Genomic DNA, 14,824 nt, shown 5'->3' on the forward strand with positions numbered 1-14,824 from the left:
GCTATCAGTTCTCACACTTAGTTTACAAGCTGCTGCGTGAGCGATAACATTGAACTCTGCATGAAATGAGATAAACTTACAAACCTGTACATGCTGAAAGAAAGATGAAAGCCTGCCTACAAACCAACCCGAATTTCAAGCAGCAACATAAAGGAGCATGGAGAGCTCTCTCATTCCCCTTCCTTGCTCCAGGACAGGGAAAGGTGTCCAAGAAGATGAAACCCAGCTCTGGAAAACAGTTTGTTTCTATTAATCTGGACTTGCAGCAGATCAATTCCAATTCATCATATTTTAAAATTAACATAGTTATTCAATAACTAGAATTCTAATTTCTAAATTACCAAAAAGGTCTTCTATTAGCTTCCATGGATATTGATAGAACCTAGACAACGTTTCCTATTTTTACTATTTATTTACTTTTAAAGTAAGCACACACAGTGGTTGAAATCTTTGGATGCTGTTTCACAAAAGTTTCTTTATGAAAATGCCTCATTGCATTGCAGCTGGAATACTTCTCATTGACTTTGGGTTGGATATTAGGAAAAACTTCTCCGTCAGGCACTGGGATGGCCTGCCCAGGGAGGTGGTGGAGACACTGTCGCTGTTTAGGTGTTCTAACCTGAAAATACATTTATCCACATCAGTGTGCATGATGTTTTCATATCCCTGTATGGATTTTTTTCCTCAATACAGTAAAGAGCATACACTTTTTCAACACTGAACAGAGTCCTGTTTAGAAAACAATGCTTCCATCGCATCTCTTTCTGCTCCAAAGCAAATCAAACAATGTTAATTTGGAGCCATTTACAACTCAGTCAAGATTTCACACAAGCCCAACAGGAATCTGATCTGCCACATCTAGCTGTGGTTTTATTACAGAGCCGCATATCTGTGGGTTTTATGGCAGGCTTGTAATTAATGAACTTCAGCAATGACCACTTATTTATATTGCAGAAGAGTTTGAAGTGCTCTGCCAGGAGCTGGACAAAAGGGTAGAAAAGCACTGCAGCAACAAGGAGATCTTGCAACGTAATTACCGCTGTTAGAGCACCTCCCGCACAGCCTTGTTCACAAATTAGCTTGATAGTCCAAACTTTTAATGACCTTTTACTTTGCGTGGGAATAATTTCTGCAGCAGCCCTTCTTAGTTTCCATAATTAAAGTCATCTTAAAGTTTTAACTAGGAAGCAAGCTCACGGCACACAAGCTGATAAAGGGAAATGTAGCTTCAAGAGCTATTCTTCCCCCTCTGCAGAGCTCCCGCTGTGTCAGAAAATTACAGAATGCCCATCTTTCAATTTGGCTCAGCAACAAAGGAATTCCACCTACTCACTTCGTGCTTTTTTGTTTTTATTTTCAAGTCTGAATGCTTAAATGGGGAAAAATTGAAATATGCCCCTATGAATATGTGCCAGTATTCAATAGGAAGGGAGAACTGGAAGAAAGTTTGGAATACAAGGGAGTCAAGAAATCATACAGGGCCATTCACTCTGCTCAAGAGCTGAAACACCCGTGGGCTCCAACATCCCACCCTTATCCACCTCAAGTACTACGTTTCACAAATTTGTTTTTAAGGATTTTATATTTGCTATGCTTGCTCCATACATAATTTTAGCTGCAAAACTTTATTTTGCATGCACGACTGAAAGTGTGCAAGAGCCAGGTTGTAGAGATATTGAAGCCAACAAAATATAAAACTTATAGAAGCCACGCAGCCTAAGTATCTTTTCAGAGGTGCCCAAAAGAGGTAAGGTTTGGTTTCCATGATGCTCACTTTGTAGATACTCAATGACTTAACAAAAGCATTCCACCAAAACCATTATACAAGTATCTGTGACATTCTACTTTAATCTACCTAAAACATGTGGAGAGTTATATTCCAAAGGAAGGCAGGAGGTGAATTTGGGCTTAGCTTATAGCTTTTAAATATGTCAATGAATATTCCTTACAGTTTCAGTATTATAGAATAGAAATGCTACCAGAGTTTTCAATCCCAAAATTGTACTGTCAATCAAATGATTTTCACATTTATAGTACAAGGAGAAAAAAAGAAAAATAAGGTGTTGCCAAAGAGGCCATGAAACCTGTTCTTTACAGCATGCGTTGGACACGTGGCTCACCAAAACAAAGTTTAATATGTTACAAAAAAGCATGATGTCAGGAAGCTGCATTACAGAAGACAGCTGAAATACACTTGTCTTGTTTTCAGGGTGGCTTTCCAACTTCTGAAATTACTCTGCATTTTTAATAACAATAACATAACCTCACCATATATAGAATTAAACTGCATTCTTTACAATATTATTAGTCTACTATAGTCATCAATCTGTCACTGATAAATAATCAACATAATCATGTGCACTTGCCTCTTGGTTATCATTAGCAATAGATTGTTTTCTACTGTGTACCACATTTTTCCAGTTGGTGCAAGCCATTATGCTGGTTAATTACATCCTTTCAATGCTCTGAGGCAATAGATTATGTTTATAAGTATTTGGGCACTATACTCTGAAATTTGGTCATTTCATATTTGTCTTAAAAATCTCTGAACTCAAAGTGCCATTGAAAGTTATGTGGGATTCTCACCATCCCACTCATGCACTCCCAGAAAAACTAGAATAGTAATCCTACCTCAAACTTTTTTTTTTTTTACCAACTTAAACCTCAGTTCATTTACTGAGTAACTAAGAAGCTTTCAGGTCAGATAGTAAATAAAGAAACAAAAATCACATCCATTTGGTACTTTGCCCTTTCGACCTGTTTTATTTCATTCCATTTCATTTATTACCATTCACCATGGTAACCCTTCAGCCAGTTTTCTTCTTATTTTTATGAAGACAGACAAACAAAACAATCCATGCAGTGGTATAAGTCTGGTATAATGGCATTAGATTAGATTACACAGAAATAAGTATCCTTTGTAAATAGGAGTTATGTGCTGCTTTTCTTCTGAGGCAATAGAAAGCTACATGAAGTCCCAAGAAATAACACCAGTTTTCTGAACTTGGAAACAGTTATCAGTCTTTCTATCACATTAAAAATACACAGCTGAGTGGGAAATCTATAAAACATTTCCTAAATAATAAAATTCTGCAGCTAGCTAAACTGAGACAAGCTATAGTAACACCTGGTAAAAGCCAAAAATAATATTTGGATGCTAGTGATCAAACACACATGCTGATCAAACTGGGAAGGGCTGATTATTGATTTTACAGAACAGGTCAAACATTTCCATATAGAAAAATACAGAAAAAAACACACTGCACTTACCATTGCTACAGAAAACATATTTTAGGGTTTTTCTTTAATTGATGGGATCCTGTAAAAACATGACAAGCTTTACTCAGCCATACAGAGACCACAGGGCTACTTGCAAACCAAAGATGGATTCTGAGGTCATCTCTGTCCAGCACCAACGGTGTAGGAAGTGAGAAGGTTTTCTAACTGCTTGAATTACATTTCATGTTTCCAAATACAGGCTGCAGGCATGGACCTGCTGTCTGAATTGCTGCCCACTCAATCTGCCATAGCTAGCTATCAAGCTCAATACTTTCCCTACTCTCTGGCCACAAGTTTTTATTTTTTTAATTTATTTTGTGTCCAGGGAATGCTTCTCTATATAGCTATCACATTCACAATTCAAGTTTTTCCTTAAATGCCTGTTAAGAAGTCAGAAGAAATACAAGTTAGACTGCCAGAAAGACAGACCTAAAATCCCATTTCTTTTCAATTGAATAGTTTTCCATGCTGAACAAAACATCATTTCAGAAATCCCTGCATTGGCCAGTTTACCTTTTGATCACCCACAGTGTTAATGGAACCACAGCATAGAAGAGGGCTATGAAGTCATCCTACAAGATTTCAATCACTCTTTCAGCCATCTTATCCTAATCTTTCCATACGGTGCTAGTCCGCAATGTTTTCTGTTATTCCAGAAAACAGTTTATGTGACTTCTCATTTTAACTGACAAAATTATCCCATCCAGCAAATGGAGATGACTGGAACACTGAAAGAAGCTGAAGTATTACTGAAAAGTTCACCACTTCCTCAGACTTGCCATTACCATGCAAGTTCCTTTGTCACCAACTTTAAAAATTCTTTGGATGCCAGAACAAGTATTTGCACACAGAGATTGGTATGAGCTATCATATAAGTCAACATCTAAGGGAAGGAAACAAGAGAACATCAATATTTATAGTCCTTGAAAGGCCAATGTCAGGTTTTTATTTCTGAAAAAAATGAAAAAATGCAACAATTTGATGCGTGTTAGAGCAAATAATAAGCCACAGAGAAAAACAATAAAAAAAAAGAAGTTAAAGTGCTTAGAGAGATTAATTGTGAAAGCCAGACAATGAAGCAGCTGGAACATGGAGCTAACCTGGTGGCAAATCTCTCTGAGATTATAAAAGAGTCTAGTGGACAGATGGATTGGGCAATCATTTGATATATATGAATCAGTTTATAACAAAGATAAAACATAAAAAGAGAAAGGGAAAGACGTTTCATGTCTGGAAAAAAAGCAGGTTCAGGAACATGGAGTTACCAACGGATTTTGCTAAAACAACTGCCATCAAACTGATACAAGAGTGCCACGGTTGTACTGGCAGAACAGGAGAAATAAGAGATTAAAATCAGAAAGTGCAAGAGATGCCTGCATGGGGGAAACTGTTTAAAAGCAAACCAAGATGCGAAGGAGAGCAAATGGGGAAAGACTTTATGCACAAGCAAGGGAAATTAAAGGGGGATGAAAAGAAAAATTAGAAATAAAGTGATAGACTTCATTTCAAGACAAACCAAGCTGATAGAGCTTACCTGCAATTAATGGCAGCCTGTACGTACTACAGCTTTACCGTACACTGTATAAATTATCTAGGGGTGCAGCTGCAATTCATTCAAATATCTATCACTTCACACTGCTTTGTATCATCTGGGAATCTGGAACTGTAAAGTGACTTTTACTAAAGAAAACTCCCAAAGCCGAAATCCTCAGGAATATTCTGCAAACTAGTCAGCATGCCTACTTTGCAATTTTACCTTTTCAATACCCCACAGAATAAGTCCAAATTTTTGTAAGATTACTAAATTGAACCAAATACTGTAGTTTTACACCTGCTAGCTGACAATGGCTGTATTTAATAGCTTTTTCTCACACATGGGAACCAAATCAATTCAACAAATGTGCCGTAGTTTTCATTCTCTCTTCTGAAATAACATTTGGAAGCAAAAATGAGAACTTTAAGCACATGAAAATACACTAATATTGGACAACCGACACTCCAGGAAGTTTAACATTATCACCGTGCCAACTGGAAACATTTATTCATGAGCTGGGGAACAGTTATGATTTTGGAAGATCGATCTGAGACAGGAAGACACAAGCAGTGTGCAGTAAGAGGTTCTACATCACAAGTATCTCATTGCACCAGGATGTAGGGTGGCTGTGCATGAAGCTATGCCTCTTTGTCCAATAAGCCCTAGGAAGGGACAGTTATATTTTGCACCAAACTCATTGCTGTATGCTCTGAGCACAAGCATTGGAAATGCCTCCTTTAGTACTGCTGCCAGTTTCATCATAATTCTTACACAAATGGCAAGGAGATGGCTGTCTACCTTTAAGATTTCTCTTAGACCTTATGTATGGAGAGCATGACTGTAAACCGTCATATTGTAAAAATAGGAAGAAAGAACAGTGATTCTGCTAGCAATTACTTTTTTAGTCCAGTATACAAACATATATACATGCCTACATGTATTTAAAACCCCAAATCAACCATAAAATCAAGTGGGCTGCAACTTCACTGTCTGAGAATGCAGTATTTAACTGTTAGAAAGCTTGTTTATAATGCTATGATCCAAATGGACCATTAGTGTCCCTGGAAAAGATAGAAAGCTGAGACAGAAAGAAGGTTTTATCAAAATCTCCCTGTAATTTACCAACCTTAATCTCCTTCATTGACTACTACTCATAGGGAAGAATGTTTATTTTAGCTGCTGGTCCATTACCGAAAGAGTTTTTGTCCCTCCACCCCCTCTATCATACCACCACTTTTAATTACAGAGATCAGCTGAAAAAATCATCTGAATTTGTTTAGAACTTTATGCACTGGGACATAAGCTTCACCAGCTGTTACCCATCCTACACTAGAAACCTACAGATACACCTTTCATTGCAAACTGAGCTTGTTTGTTGAATGGCTACAACTGGGCCAGACCTTTTCATGGCTTAAATTACCACTTCCAAAGAGTTTCTACTGATACATTTATGTTTATGCATACCTATAACAGACAAGTGATGTGGTGGCATATATATACACACATGTATATACACACTTACATACATATACATAATAATTCTGTTTCTAACAACTAAACTCAATGAAAGTGTATCCTAACATAAATAGTAATTTTAAAAATATGAAGAAAACAGTCTACAAAACAGAAGCCAATTAAGCTTCTCACTGAGGTGAATTAAAAAGATGACTTCTCTAGCAAGTGATAAAGAGACAAACTAGGTAACATGAAGACAGGCTACCGTTATTAGCATTAGCATTATTTTAAGTGCCTGCCAGACTTGAAAACTAAGAGATTTGAAGCACGAATTTCAAGCTCTTTGCTGGGAGAAACATGACCATGAATATTAGCAAGAAGAGCCAGAAACTCAGGAGCTTTCATGATTCGGATACCTTTTCCCTACTCTAAGCCATTCAGTGGCTTGCTACAGGTTTGGAGCTGTTTTAATATAGTGTATTGACGTTTTCATAAACAAGCAGATAAGGATAATACTAAATTTGCATCTGAGAAACTGGGGCATGTTTTATCGATTTCACTTCCTCTGTGGTATTTGATTCTGCAGCTATTCCCACTGAATTGACAATTCCAGGAACATAACTGTGTAAGAATTCTGTCCTTCATAAGCATGCACTGTATCAATCAGTATTTAATGCATTAACCTTTTAATCATATTTATAAAACCTTTTTCTGACTTTCATTCACTGGAGACTAGTGAGAAAAAGGCCAAAACTATTTGTCTACTTCCATTACCATTAACCTCAATGCACAGAGTCCTTGCCATATCATCCAAACATATATATATCTCATTTCTATGCAAGCCTCCATAAGCCCTTACCAATAGCATTCCCACGTCTCTTTGTTCATTTTGTACATTTCAGTAATTTCTTGATGTTTTAAATCCCCAATCATTTTTCTCATTCACCCATGTCTCACTTATTCCAATAATTTCATACTTATGCTAAAACATCTGTAACTCCCATTCAGCAATCTTATTATATAAGATATGCAGCTTTTCTCTCCTACCTCTCCTTTGATTTACATACTTACTAGAGGTATCTTCTACTGAACATTGTTAACCAGTGAATAAATTACCTTGGGATTTAGGCAGTACTATCTAAATCTCTCTCTTCTATCATTACTTCGGCTAATAAAATATGGATAGTAATTTCCCAGTTTAGAATTCAGTTGATTTTCTCCTGAGCATGTGAAAGATGGTCCCTTCTCAAATACAGTTACATCACATTTTGTCACCTGAAAACCTCCTCATGATCCAATCTAGTGAGGACAAAGGCAACCCTACACAACTGCACTCTCCTCTGAGACATCAGGATATTCTAGCACCTAGACACCCAGACATGGAAATGTCAGTTGAAAGTTTCCTGCTTTGTGTCAAGAAAAATCAAGAAGAAAGAAAGGTGCAGTGGAAAGGCTCCTGGGGGCGGTTTTCTCTGCGTCCACCACTCTGTGTTTGAGTCACACCAACTCTCTAACAGAAGTTATCTGTACTCTCTAAAAGTGCTGCTAAACACGTCTTGCTTACACAACTATTTCTCCCAACAATGCAATGTTTACCAGATTTAATAAGCACCTTATTTTAAAACTGGCTATCTTGCAATATAATAATGAATTCAATTAAAAATAAAAGCTTACAAGCATGTTTTAGGACACGATTAGCAAACAAATAACCTTACCTAATTTAGTCTTTTGATTGAAGAATATACAAGATGCGTTGTCCAAATGGCATTCAATTGATTTACTTCTGCTGTAGCCATACCTTTCTCCCTAGCCCCCTGATGGAGCCATGCTCTGACGAGGAGTCATCAAATACCCACTCCCCATGTGCGTGGGGGGAATTTGAGGCATAAACACAGTTATCTGTTTTAAATAAATAAATAAAGCCCATGCACTGAGCAACATTCTTATATGCCTTCCTGTCTTGCTTCCTCCTCAGCTTTTGGCAATGCTCAGGTGAAAGAGATCAGCAGAGATTGACTTACCGTTTGAGGGCCAGGCTGTAACTCACTGAGCAGTGGTTTATGCAGTGAGTAACCCCATTCCCCTGCAATGTAACCAAGCAGTTTTGGAGAACACAGCTCCTCATCTTTCTCGCAGCTGTATGCAATGTTTGTGCAGAATATGTAGTGCACCATGTAATGGGCAGACCCAAGAAGCCATGCATTTCCAAATGAATTACAGAAAGCTTTTTTCTTAAATTTACATTCTGGTTTCAATTGTAAGTACAGAGAAGGTCAAGCAACTAATCAGGGAGGTGCAGTGTGATTTGCATAAGGAAACTATGGCAGCTAACCCTTAAGGAGTTCACCTACAATGAATTAGATTTTAAACTGAAATTCAAAATAATATCAAAGATATTGTGATCTGCTGTGCCCTGCCATCATAGGGTTAATGCTAAAATAATTTTGTTCCAAAGAAATACAGTAACTATATTCATTTCTATAATACTTGCATTAATAATTTTGTCATTATAAAAGCTATCAGTTTTACCCTGCTGGATTAAAATACGCACTACTCATTTGAAGATGTTGGTGTGGTGGGCACATAAAATTGGTTTAAGTGCAGTCAAGTAAAACAGGAATAGTGGAAAATATTCTGGGCACATCACTTCAATTAGCTACACGCATGATCCAAATGTTCTGATTTTCAATAAAGGACTCTATGTCCTAATGTGATTTTCTCTAAGAAGTGACATCTCAAATCCTGCTGTAATGCACAGAATGAAAATATTATACAAGTATTTCTCTACCCTCTGTGACCTTTCTCAGATCATCTGGACACCTGAATACTCCCTGCCATTACAATGGCACAGTGTGAGGACAAGCCCCTTCATCTCCCCTGATCTTCTCCTGTGGTTGTTGGCCTTTTGTACCACAGTTGCAGCAGAGCTTTTGAGAACATTTCCTGACCTGTGTGATCTTGAACTGTAAATAGTGGATATGCTGCAGACCTTTAATGGTCCAAGCATATATTACCCAGTTGCTGCAACTATAGAGCACGTCATAACTTGATGTGCAAATTGGTCTCTTCTAGTCCCAAATCCATTTTCACCTGTTAAGAATCCCACAGATCTCAGATGGGATAGCAGAAAAACCAGCCAAAAAGAATCACACATACCTGTATAATTCATTTCAATATACCATGGAAGTGAAGTAGTTAAAAGTAGCTCAGGAAGATTTCAGATGAGTGCTACATACGGTGGTCAAAATGCTGAAAGTGTTTGAAGATGGAGCTGAGCAAACATTTGCTTTTCTGTAAGCTAACATCAAAATCCTGCTGGGGGTTCTAAAATGCTCATTTAGAGCCAGGGAAATTTATTTCTGTAACACATAAGACACACAAGTTTTTGTTAATTCAGGTCTCTCATTCTATTGCAATTCTTCTCAACTAATTTTTGACAGAACAATAAAATACAGAAATCCCAATAGAGACTGTAGTTTCTGATCTAAAGTAGATTGAAGTGGTTCAAAAGTCTTGTTTGCTTGCAACTTTCATGAAAATTGAAGTGTTTGTGGAAAAAATAAACCTTAACTGATTTTGTGACTATTCTTCTATTTTGCTTTTTATTGATCATGCAGCTAATCAAAATATGCTAACACTACCAAAAGCTTCTTATTTTCAACACTATGATTTAATTAATTTATTGCTCAGCTATGTTGTAAACAAAACACATACGGATTTTTCCACATTAAGTGAGCTTGACTTGAGTGGCTAAAGAATTCATGACTTGGCTTCTGAGAAGGAAGCAATAAAAACAAAGAGGACAATGAAATCTCACTAAAGTGAATGCTATTGCATTGAGTTGAAGTGAAGTTCAATGAGACCAATTTCAACAGCATTATTTATAAGATAAACAAGGTGTTTTGTTTTTTTCCCCCACTATAGGAAACTTCTAAATGAACTCATGGTTGGTAAGATTCATCTGATTACAGAAATTCTGAGTTGTGAAAATTGCTTAAACAGCTTTTGAACTTCTCTGTAGAACTACTGCATGAATATGCATTTAGTTTCAAAAGAGAAGCATAATAATCTTAGTGCTGTAATTAATAAAGGGAAGCAGTTGTTGCAATGATGCCATCATTGGCCATTATAGCATCAAATATAGCACCGGACTGCTATATTTTGATAGCATAATGCAATTTTTCTTGCAGCTTATGTTGCTTTCAAAGGCGACTTTTTTCAGTTTTTGCTAGAACTGCTCATCAGTTTGAAGTAAATTGCAGTTCCCCTCAAACTGACCCTCCTGATCTCACTGCTCTCAGTGACAAGTCTGACTTCTTAAGAGGAGTTGTAAAGCACACAGGAGACTTTATCAACAAAAACAAAGCCATTTTTTGCAACACTTACCTTTCAAGCATTTCTGTTGTAATTTAAGAGCAATCAGAATCAATGGCTTTTTACACAGCTGCAAGTCTGAAATCTTAAATGTTTCTTTTAGCAACTTGGGCTCATCAAAGCTCTGCCATGGCATTCTTCATATGGAAACCTGAAACATTTGCCCCATTATCTCCATCACAGTGAACTTCCTGAGACAACAAAATGATTCCCTGGGATGAAGTTAGAGTGATTCTTAAGAAAGTGGCACTTTTCATTAACAGTACAAGCAATGACCCAGAAGCCAACTTTCCAGGCAATACCATCCCATCCCCAAATCCAAACAAGTAGCCGGGCCACAGAGTCCTGGAAGTAAATGTGAAAATATATTGAGATGCCCACTGATGTCCTAAACTTCACTGCTTTGTCTTTAAGCCTGCTGTCACAGTTTGTTTTGGCCACATGCAGGAACCAGAAGCCTCTATCAGTGAGGCTAAGAGAATACAAGAACTGACTCAGCAAGCAGCCTTGTCAAAGGGACTGAAGAATTAAAGACTGAAAATGCATTGCTCAAGTTCTATTTTTGTGTACATGATTTTAAATGCTTGGGATTTTGCCTGCACATGCTGTGATTGGTCTTGGAAGGCTTAAGAATTCAAGTGGAATGAAAAAGATTAAATGGTCTTGAACATCTCTTTATAAAACTGAGAGTTCCAGTTATTTCCTGAGGCTATTCATGATGGGCTAGGTAAGTACCATGATGCTTAGATTCTGTTCTTTGATCAAACATCATTCGTCTAGCTGTTAAAGAAAGGGGACTTGGCATTTTCTGCCTTCTGGTCATTGAAATTGGCTGTCAGGATACCTGCGTCATTTGCTTTATCACCATGTAGCTACTGACACGGCATAAACTATAATGAAGAATTTAACAAGGAAACACTAGCAACTGTCTGTGAGATGCATCTTGTCTGCTTCTAGGCTTTCATAAGTCTCTTGGTTTTGACATATCTAAATATATGTCCTGAGACCTTCTAATCCCATCTGAGAGGCTGTAAACAAGAAACATTTGAAGAGGAGGACAGAGGTGGTCAAGTTAATGAGCTGACTCTTTGCAGGATGTAGCTACGTTGGGGAGACCCAAAGTCCTGAAAGAAAGCTTTAATCTACTCTTTGGCCACGTATCCAGTGTCCACAGGATGATTTTGCCTGGACTGCTTCTTCCTTTTCTTTCTCCATCTGTAAACAGGTAATGACTTTCTCTGCACAGCTCTATTGCAAAACAGCAATAATTTACACACCAAGTCCCATCCTTTTGCATGCCAATGCTGATAGTTACAAGGTAGGGGCAGGGGGGTCATCCTCTAATCATGGATGATGAAATCGTTCCAGGTATTTTAAGGCATGAATCTACTCTAAACAGAAAACTATTGTCTATAACATCAGTTCATCACTTCCTAGACTGCCTTTCTCATTTCTTAGCTTGTATTAGATTATGGAAAGAGTGATTGTTGCAGTGACATGACTGATGAGCTGTATCAGCGCTTACTGGGTAATATTTAACCTATTTCAGAACATCTGTCCAGTTAATGTGGCTTGCAGGAAAGCTTTCTGTCTTCTCAAGAATGCAATGACTCCCCAATTAATAAGAGGGAACTAATTTTAGAATGGCTGAAATGAACAGTTTGGAGACCCATGAAGGCTTTTCTGCATGTGGCATTAAATATAGAAGGAATTAATTTGCTGGAGTGGTTAAACTGTACGTGACAGGATTTTAGTGGAGAAAAAAATTAATGTAATGCAAATAAGAATCTAATCAGAAGACCGGGAATAAAACACAATTTATAGTTAGGGAGTAGGTTTGACACACACATTTTTGGGAACTGTGTACTTGAAGAAAGGGACTCAATTAAATTTACTATATGAAATTAGACCAGCAGAGGGATTGCAGTTAGTCACATAAAAACACACTAAACCGAATTAAAATTCATTAAAAAGCCGTATAATTACAGTTAACTAGAGGAGGGGAAAAAAAGAGAGTCTGGACATAAGGAACTGGATGTTATAAAAGAAAAACAGTAAGAGATACAGGGCCTGCAATTGGACAGGAAGGAAAAAATATGTTGTAGGAGCAGAAGAAATGAGCCCATAGAGAATCATCACAATGAAGTATACCAGCAAGAAAGTGCTACAGAATATCTTATTGGTGGAAAGTGTGCCTAAACAAGAGGTTTGCATGTCTGTTTTTTTTCCCCTTAAAGCATCACTAGACTATTCTGCATACATTTACCGCACTGTTTATCTCCTTTAGCACTTAGCAGTGAAGGATAACTGCCTGACCATCAGCAATGAAGAGCACACAGCATGGAGCAGCAGGCTGCGCTGAACGACCTCCAGAAGTCCCCTCCACCCTCAAATATTTTTATGACTGCACAGATCAGCAGTGCCACCTTCCCCAGCTGATTGGTCTGAGCTGAAGACGGACCTCCCTCAAGTCAGCCCAAAAGGAGTAACACATCCCAGTGACATGTACAGTTGCCCTCTGCTAGGCATAGAGAGACCACAGCTACTCAAGATATTAGAAACATCAGCCTCAGGAGCCTGAGATTCATGGCAGCTCACTTGCCCAGTTTCTCAGCAAACTGAATGAAAATGTAAATGGCAGCACATAGTCCACAGCAGTTCTGGGTTAGGCGCTCTTATATAAAGGCAATCTCTGCATTTGGACAAGTTCCTCCCAGGCCAACTCAAGGCATGCGTGCAAATGGCACATCCAGCAGCTCAAGGTCACGTCAGCCTCCTGCTGCTCTGGCAAAGATGAATATGAGTTCTGTTCCTGCTTCAAACTCATTTTTCCCTTAGTTAACTTCATGCTTTTACTTAGCTCTATCTTTCTGGTCCAAAAACCAATTCCAAATTTAATAAAACTTCTCATGTAGATCCCATTTTGTTCTATTTATCTACATTACAAAATTTCTCTGCCTTTTCTTCTTCTTTTTTTTTTTTTTTTTCCCTGAGATTCAGCCCCACATCTCAATATTATTCGAATACAACTCATCTGAAATTCATGCCTTCGGGCAAAATAGTTCTCAATATCACGAAAAACATTCTGGTGAGCATTACCAAGACAAACTGTCACATTTCCTCTGATCCACAATACAGAATCAAACATCTTCAGCAGTCTTTACTTTGATGCTTCTAAGACGCTCGACTTACTTGACAATGGCAATTCCTGGTTCAAGTAGACTTTCTCATAGCTCTGCCTTAGCACTCCTCCTCTCCTCCTGTAACCCTGCTCTCATATTTCTCAATCAATATCTTGCACAGTGCTGCACATGTACTGCCTGGGACTCAATCAGAAGCACTGCACAGGACTGATTATCAGCCCAGTGAGGCTGTATGGATGGCAAGACTTCTGTCACTGGTAGCAGGACCTCAGGTCTGAAGCATGTGATCCTGTGGCAGCAGCTCAGTGAGCAGCAGTGATTTTTCCTCCTGGCTGCATTATGCCATTTTACAGGGCAGCCCCAGTGCAGGGTGCCCTGGAGGACATTGATTAGGGCTGCTACAACAGTACTTACTCTGAATTTATGAAAGCAGGAGTCTATACCTCATTACAACTCAGAGTAAATCATCTTCCTCTTGCTTTTTCTTGGAAACTGCTTCAGCTGCTGCCATTATATCCATTCATTTATATATAAAAGACAGAAAAATCAGAAGAAACTGTATGTGCTAAAACAAAACAAAATAATGCATTTGCAAACAGTAAATAATAGAAGAACCTCTGGGATATATGCATGTGACACTGAATACATTGCCCCCCACCAACTGCCAGCATTTTTCAAGGTAATCTCAACCTTCGTTTATTTATTTCTCTGAAGGAAGCTTCAAAGTCTGTTTGGATAGGCTGGTGGCTGTGACACTAAGAAAGATTGTTTCATACTGCAGAAAGGATGGCCCCCCCAGCCCAACACAGTTTTCATTGCACTGAGGGTGGCTTGTCTGGGTCAGAGGGAACCTGGAGTACTAGGAACATGTGGTTCATGCTTAGATCAGCTCTGGCCTGAGAGTACAGGGAACAAAAAGGAAGTCTGTCGCTCTGCAAAAAAAGCTCATCAGGCAGATTTTTAACATTTCTGAACAACTTGGAAGGAGAAACTAAGGCAGCCATCAAAATATCAGCAAATCGTAATAGTTGTTTTTATT

General features: G+C 38.2%; 2 long non-coding RNA genes across 2 annotated transcripts; one reads left to right on the forward strand and one right to left on the reverse strand.

Annotated features, from left to right (window-relative positions):
• Positions 1-6,470: 6,470 nt before the first annotated feature.
• On the reverse strand, positions 6,471-11,740 carry LOC124417100. Its single transcript, XR_006930977.1, has 3 exons — positions 10,655-11,740; positions 8,290-9,627; positions 6,471-8,167 (listed from the first exon to the last, which is right to left on the reverse strand). It is a non-coding gene; the product is annotated as an uncharacterized LOC124417100 (long non-coding RNA).
• On the forward strand, positions 11,272-13,148 carry LOC124417099. Its single transcript, XR_006930976.1, has 3 exons — positions 11,272-11,369; positions 11,737-11,867; positions 12,930-13,148. It is a non-coding gene; the product is annotated as an uncharacterized LOC124417099 (long non-coding RNA).
• The last annotated feature ends 1,676 nt before the right edge of the window (positions 13,149-14,824 follow it).

This window comes from Gallus gallus, chromosome 9, assembly GCF_016699485.2.
Source record: "Gallus gallus isolate bGalGal1 chromosome 9, bGalGal1.mat.broiler.GRCg7b, whole genome shotgun sequence".
Taxonomy (NCBI): Eukaryota; Metazoa; Chordata; class Aves; order Galliformes; family Phasianidae; genus Gallus; species Gallus gallus.